We start from the raw sequence: 6,863 nt of genomic DNA, 5'->3' as shown, positions 1-6,863 counted from the left end.
GGGAACAGGGGGGACACAGCAGGGGAAAGAGGGGTGCAGGGGAATGGAGTGGGGGCACTGGGGCAGGGACTGGGGGGTGCTGGAGCACAGGGAATGGGGTGAGGGGGGTGCAGGGGCTGGGCCCGGGGCACAGGGAATGGGGTGGGGGAGGCTGGGGCTGGGGGTGCAGGGGCTGGGCGGCTGGGGCAGGGAATGGGGGGCACAGGGGCTTGGCCCAGGGAACAGGGAATGGGGTGGGAGCGCAGGGAATGGGGGAGCAGGGGCAGGGAATGGGGTGAGGGGGCTGGAGGGCGCAGGGGATGGGGGGTTGGGGCAGGAAATGGGGAGCAGGGTTTGGGGGCAGGGAATGGGGGGAGGGGGGCAGGGAATGGGGCGAGGGGGGCGCAGGGTTTGGGGGCAGGGAATGGGGGGAGGGGGGCAGGGTTTGGGGCGGGGGGCAGGGAATGGGGCGGGGGGGTGGAGGGGGCGGAGCGGGGCCGGGCGCAGCGAGCCGGGCGGCCGGCAGGGAGCGGCCTTTCGCCGGCGAAGGGGGCTGGGGCCGCGGCAGGAGCCGGCGGGGCGGGGCGGAGCCTGGCCGCGCCGCGCTCCGCAGCCCGCTCCCGGGGACACGCAGCCAGAGCCGCGCTCCCAGCCCCGGATTTACAGACCCGGCCCCGCGCGCAGCCACCGGCCCGGGGCCGCCCGGGCCCCCGCAGCCGGGCCGAGCCGAGCCGAGCCGCCGCCGCTTCCTGCCGGGGGCCGGGCAGGAGCAGCCCCGCCGAGGTGAGGCTCTGGGGGGCGCAGGGCAGGATCTGGGGGGCGCATGGGGGGGCGTTGCACGGGGGGGTCTGTGCGGGGGGGTCCGCGCCTTGCAGGGATTAAACTGCAGAGTCACAGGCTGAGCCCCCCCCCTCCTGCCTCTCCCAGCCGGACAGCAGGGCTCTGCTCCCCTGCTCGGGGGGGGGGTTATCCTCCCCCTCCCCCCCCAGGCCAGTGCCCCTTCTGCCCTCCCATGGGCTGTCCGGTTTCCTGGGCTCCCTGTTGTCCCCTTTCCCGGCTGCCCCGGGCCCTGTCAGTGCCATGGCACGGGCTGGGGAGGGGGCAAGTGACCCCCCCACACACACGCACAGCCTTGGATTTTGGATTTTGCACCGTGTTGTGTTTCGTACTAATTCACCCCCGCCCGAAGCCCGGATCCCTCGGTCGCTCTGGTTCCTTCCTGACACCCAGCTTTAATCCGCCCCCCCGCTGGCATTAACCTATATTTTCCTCTCCAGCAAATGGAGAGCGCTGGCCTAGCTGGAGGGGCCAGACAGACACACGCTGCCAGACAGCGCCAGCCCTTTAAACCCTGGGTTTGTTTACTGTGTGCATAGCTCGCCCTGCGCGGTGCCAGCCTGGCCTCTGGCACGCGGGACCCCGGGCGCTGGGTCCCCCAGACACCCAAAGCGCCTCTCATCTCCCCTGCAAGGATGGCACCACTTCCCGCTTGCCAGCCCAGCCCGGCAGGGAGTTGTTTGCAGCACAGGGGCTGTTGGGGGGCGGGCGAATCCGGTTTTGGGGGGACACCCTCTGGCTCATTGCGTTTCTCACTTGGAATAGCCCCAGCTTTCTACTGCCCTGCAATGGTATTTTTGCTTTTAAAGGGGGTGGGGTGGGGCGCAAGGGGGCCAGGGCCTGTGTGCGACCGACCGTTGCAGGGGGGAGGATGTTGGGGGGCTGCTGGAGCAAGGGGGTGAGTTGGGGAGGGGGGGGCGGAGCGGGGAGGAAAATATGGGTAAATATTTTCTTAAAAACCAGGGCCATTTGGCATGTGGCTGGCTGATCACAAGTCAGGGGGGTCCTAGGGGGGCTGCGTGGGTTTCCGTTATGCTGCCACGGCCCTTTTCCGGCAGAGCCAGACGGATTGAACTTGCAACTCCTCTTTGGTGGCCGGGAGGGGTAGGAGCGAGCAGTGTTCCCCTTCCCCCCCACCCGCCGCCCCCCACTTGTGGCCGGGGATCAGTGGGGGGGAGTGGGGCGTACTGCTGGGCTGCGAGGACCCGTGCAGTGGGGTTCCCCTCCCCGGCCCAGGGAGGCTCCAGACGGGCGGCACGGGCGTAGCAGCGACAGCCGTGGTGTCAGCGGCCAAGTCTGCGTAAAGGAGGGTGACAGCCGTGGCCAGCGGGCTCCGGGGGTGGGGGCAATGTGGGGGCCCAATCCGGCGCGGGGCTGAGTGCCGTGGGGACACATGCAAGGTCAGGCCCTCTGTAGCGTGCCCCCAGCCATCCCCTGGCCCCGGCCTGCTGGCTTGAACGTCACTCCCTCGCCCGCAGAAAACAGGGACCCTGTCAGACTTCAGCCAGGTTTGGCCTGCGCTGGGCAGCTGGCCCGGCTTCGCACGTGCGCCGCTCCCGGGGAACCTGCGGAGGGCGCTCTGCCCGCCTGGCCCCACCCCCTCGCCAGACTGGGCTCGGGGCGTCAGGAATGCGTTTCATGTTTGGCAGCGATTGTGTGGTTGTGGGAGCTGGTTTGGGCTGGGGGGCAGGTGACCTGTGACACCGGGACGTCCCTTCAGCATGTGAACGGGCCTGCCCTGGGGAGCGAACTGGGCTGGGCCAGGCATGGCACCGCTGCCGCCCCCAGAAGTGCGGGATGACTTGCTCGGGGTCTCCAGCAGAACGTGCCGGGTGACCCCGGAGGGGGCTAGCAGGGGCAGGGTGGGAGGTCAGGCCAGGGGCACAGTCACCTGTGGGCTGGAAGGAGCGTGTGGCTGAGGGGAGGGCAGGGTCTGATGCTCTAATCTGGAGCGGCTCAGCGAAGCACCCTGAGTGCAGCTGTCTCCACCCTGCAGTCCCTCCCCCACCATCCCCCAGTCCCTCCCCAGCTTTCTTTGCCTTCCCCTTGTCACTGTGTCCATTGCCACATACACAATTAATGGCTGTGCTAGAGCTCTCAGGAAACCCAGCTGACTGTCCTGTCCTGTCCTGTCAGCTGGAGGCCACCTCTGGCGATTGGGGCGCGGGGAGGGGGGCTGGCTTGTTCTGTGATCATTGGTAGAAAATGAAGAGCAGCTGCTGTTGGAGAAGTCGGCATAGTAGTTTATAACCTGGTAGCGCCAAAAGGCTCCAACAGTGAGCAGGGACCTGTCAGGCCGGGCGCTGCCCAGACGCAGTGACCGGGATCCGGGCCCCGTCGGGCCGGGCGCTGCCCAGACGCAGTGACCGGGATCCGGGCCCCGTCGGGCCGGGCGCTGCCCAGACGCAGTGACCGGGATCCGGGCCCCGTCGGGCCGGGCGCTGCCCAGACGCAGTGACCGGGATCCGGGCCCCGTCGGGCCGGGCGCTGCCCAGACGCAGTGACCGGGATCCGGGCCCCGTCGGGCCGGGCGCTGCCCAGACGCAGTGACCGGGATCCGGGCCCCGTCGGGCCGGGCGCTGCCCAGACGCAGTGACCGGGATCCGGGCCCCGTCGGGCCGGGCGCTACCCAGACACACAGTGACCGGGATCCGGGCCCCGTCGGGCCGGGCGCTGCCCAGACGCAGTGACCGGGATCCGGGCCCCGTCGGGCCGGGCGCTGCCCAGACGCAGTGACCGGGATCCGGGCCCCGTCGGGCCGGGCGCTGCCCAGACGCAGTGACCGGGATCCGGGCCCCGTCGGGCCGGGCGCTGCCCAGACGCAGTGACCGGGATCCGGGCCCCGTCGGGCCGGGCGCTGCCCAGACGCAGTGACCGGGATCCGGGCCGGGCGCTACCCAGACACACAGTGACTGAGGTCGTGGCCCCGTCGGGCCGGGCGCTGCCCAGACGCAGTGACCGAGATTCGGGCCGGGCGCTACCCAGACACACAGTGACCGAGGTCGGGGCCCCGTCGCGCCGGGCGCTGCCCAGACACAGTGACCGGGATCCGGGCCCCGTCGGGCCGGGCGCTGCCCAGACGCTGTGACCGGGATCCGGGCCCCGTCGGGCCGGGCGCTGCCCAGACGCTGTGACCGGGATCCGGGCCCCGTCGGGCCGGGCGCTGCCCAGACGCAGTGACCGGGATCCGGGCCCCGTCGGGCCGGGCGCTGCCCAGACGCAGTGACCGGGATCCGGGCCGGGCGCTACCCAGACACACAGTGACCGAGGTCGGGGCCCCGTCGCGCCGGGCGCTGCCCAGACACTGTGACCGGGATCCGGGCCCCGTCGGGCCGGGCGCTGCCCAGACGCTGTGACCGGGATCCGGGCCCCGTCGGGCCGGGCGCTGCCCAGACGCAGTGACCGAGATCCGGGCCCCATCGGGCTGGGCGCTGCCCAGACGCAGTGACCGAGATTCAGGCTGGGCGCTACCCAGACACGCAGTGACCGAGATTGGGGCCCGTCGGGCCGGGCGCTGCCCAGGCACAGTGAGTGAGGTCAGGGCCCCGTCGGGCCCGGCGCTGGCCAGGCACGCGGTGACCGAGGTCGGGGCCCCGTCGGGCCGGGCGCTGGCCAGGCACGCGGTGACCGAGGTCGGGGCCCGTCGGGCCCGGCGCTGGCCAGGCACGCGGTGACCGAGGTCGGGGCCCCGTCGGGCCCGGCGCTGGCCAGGCACGCGGTGACCGAGGTCGGGGGCCCGGCGCTGGCCAGGCACGCGGTGACCGAGGTCGGGGCCCCGTCGGGCCCGGCGCTGGCCAGGCACGCGGTGACCGAGGTCGGGGCCCCGTCGGGCCCGGCGCTGGCCAGGCACGCGGTGACCGAGGTCGGGGCCCCGTCGGGCCAGGCGCTGGCCAGACAGGCCTTGCCCCGAAGAACTCCCAGTGGGAGAAAGCAGGGGTTTTCCCCACTGTGCGGGTGGGGAACAGAGGCACTGAGAAATCAAGCTGCCCCCCGGGTTAGGCGCCCCGGGGCACGTGTGCACGCTGGTACATTTGCATGGTACGCTGGTGTCGCCGAGGAGGGGTATGCAGGCATCTGCGCATGCAGCTCTCTGCTTCCTGGTGCCTGGTGGGCACCGGCTCCCCCTGGCTTGTGGCCACGCTGCATCAAACGTTCCTGACCCCTATCCTGCTCCGAGGCCCTGCCACCCTGTCTGCTCCCGGGGCCGAGCGGAGCCGCCAAGGGAGTCCTCGGCCTGTATGGCTTGTGAGCAGGCACCTCACAGCAGTGATGGCTGTGGGGCAAACCCTGTGCCAGCTTTTCCGGCTCGCCTGGCATGACCTTTGGCTGCGCCAGCCCTCAGAGCTGCCCTCTCCATGGCCTGCTGCCCCTCCCCCCCCCCCGCCCCGTGGCCTTGGATTGCCTGCACAGGGGCGAGGCAGATGGTGAGAAGTGGCTGCAAATGGGGAGATCTGGGGGTGGGTCCCTGCCTGGGTGTGATGCAAGGGGAGCGGGGGCTGTTGTGTGCCCCTGCCTGAGCACAGCGCCCCCCCAGCCTGTCACAGGGCATCCTGGGAGGGAGGGGGGCGCAGGGATTTCATTTCCTTCCCTGCTGTGGAGCTGAGGGCAGGCACACGCCCGCGCCAGCACCTTGTGGAACCGGTTTGCAGGACCCCCCCGCCCCACCACACCTCCCCTCTCCCCCTCAGCTCCTTCAGGTTTTTTAATTTTTCTCCTGGGCCCCAGGGTGTTTCTCAGGGTGGGGAACTCGCTGAGAGCTGGAGGTTTCTTTAATGGATTCTTCTCCCCCCCACTTGGCAAAAGTCCCTGCAGTAGACAAGTGACGTGCGTGCGGGTGCATGTGCTGCACACATGCATGCAGCCGCAGACATGGATTCGTGCACACGTGGATCCATCCGTACGTCTGCAGCCCACCCTGGCCTCATGCACGCGCATGGATCCCCGTGCCCTCGCGCAGCCTCTGGACAAGCAGACACAAATCCGTTCCCCCCTGTGTGTGCAAGGGTGAATCCGTGCCCCTGTGTGCACAGGCACATCCTGGCATGCGCACAGACTCAGGAGCGTGTGCACGGACACATACATTCATATGCATCCCCACGTGTGTAGTAGGAGCGCGCAGGGGTTCGTGTAGAGATGTGTGTGTGTTCCTTCAAGCACACACGCATGGATGAGCAGACGTGTGCGTGCCCACCGCATGGCGAGCTGCAGCGGAGCAGGCAAGGAACAGCTAAGACAGGCCGGGCAGGGTTTGATTTCCCCTGCTCATCCTCTTTGCCCTGTACACAGGAAGTGGCAGAGGAGGGGGCCTCCCCGGGGGGGACGCAGAATGTAGGGGCAACCCCCCCACACAGGCACCATCCTCTGGCACCTTGGTGGGGGGGTCAGGGGACAGCCTCAGCTTAGGGATCACGCTCTGGTGGCGTCAGCCGCTCTCCCGCCAGGGGACACCCAAGTGCCTGCACCTCTGAGTGCTCCCGTGCGGGGGGGGGAGGGCCCGTCCACCCCCGTGTCTGCACTAGACACAGGCAGCTGGGAGGAGCGCTTGGAATGTGGGTCGCCACCCTCCTGGGAAGTGCTGACGGTGCGATCCCACAGCAGCCGGGGGGCAGAGCCGGGACAGGCCCTTGGCCCCGACACTGGGAAGTTCCTTGGCCTGGCTGGATTCTGGCTGCAAGGACGCCTGGAATTCAAAACTGGGGACCCAGCCCAGCTCTCCTGTGGCTTTCTCTCCCCCCCCCCCCCAGTGTTATGGGCTGGGGTCTCCAGGAGGCCGTGCAAGCTCTGGTGGAGCAAGGCTGGGAGGGGAGGAAGCCCTGGCTAGTGGCTGGAGCAGCGAAGGAGTCGTCTGGACCCCTGGGTTCGGGAGTGTCGTGGTTGGGGTGGGGGTTGAGAGGTCAGGACTCCTGGGTTCTATTCCCGGCTCTGGGGGGGGGCATTTCCTAGCCCAGTAGGGGCCAGGAGCCAGCCGATGTGGGGTCTGGTGCTGGCCAAGTCGCCGTGCAGCCCTGCTCCGTGCCCTGGTGTCTCCACGTGGGGGATGGTGCTGC

The 6,863-nt window shown here is 69.6% G+C and overlaps 1 protein-coding gene across 1 annotated transcript in view; it reads left to right on the top strand.

The window, feature by feature from the left end:
* Positions 1 to 606: 606 nt before the first annotated feature.
* THRA (thyroid hormone receptor alpha) overlaps positions 607 to 6,863 on the top strand; it is a 42,995-nt gene continuing 36,738 nt past the window's right edge. Inside the window, exon 1 of the mRNA XM_044999910.1 lies at positions 607 to 762. The gene's annotated coding sequence lies outside the window, so the exon portion shown is untranslated. The remainder of the gene's footprint in view (positions 763 to 6,863) is intronic.

This window comes from Mauremys mutica, chromosome 25 (assembly GCF_020497125.1).
Source record: "Mauremys mutica isolate MM-2020 ecotype Southern chromosome 25, ASM2049712v1, whole genome shotgun sequence".
NCBI classification, from domain to species: domain Eukaryota; kingdom Metazoa; phylum Chordata; order Testudines; family Geoemydidae; genus Mauremys; species Mauremys mutica.
The sequence above is the reverse complement of the archived record's forward strand: the minus strand, read 5'-3'. Positions and strand labels throughout refer to the sequence as shown.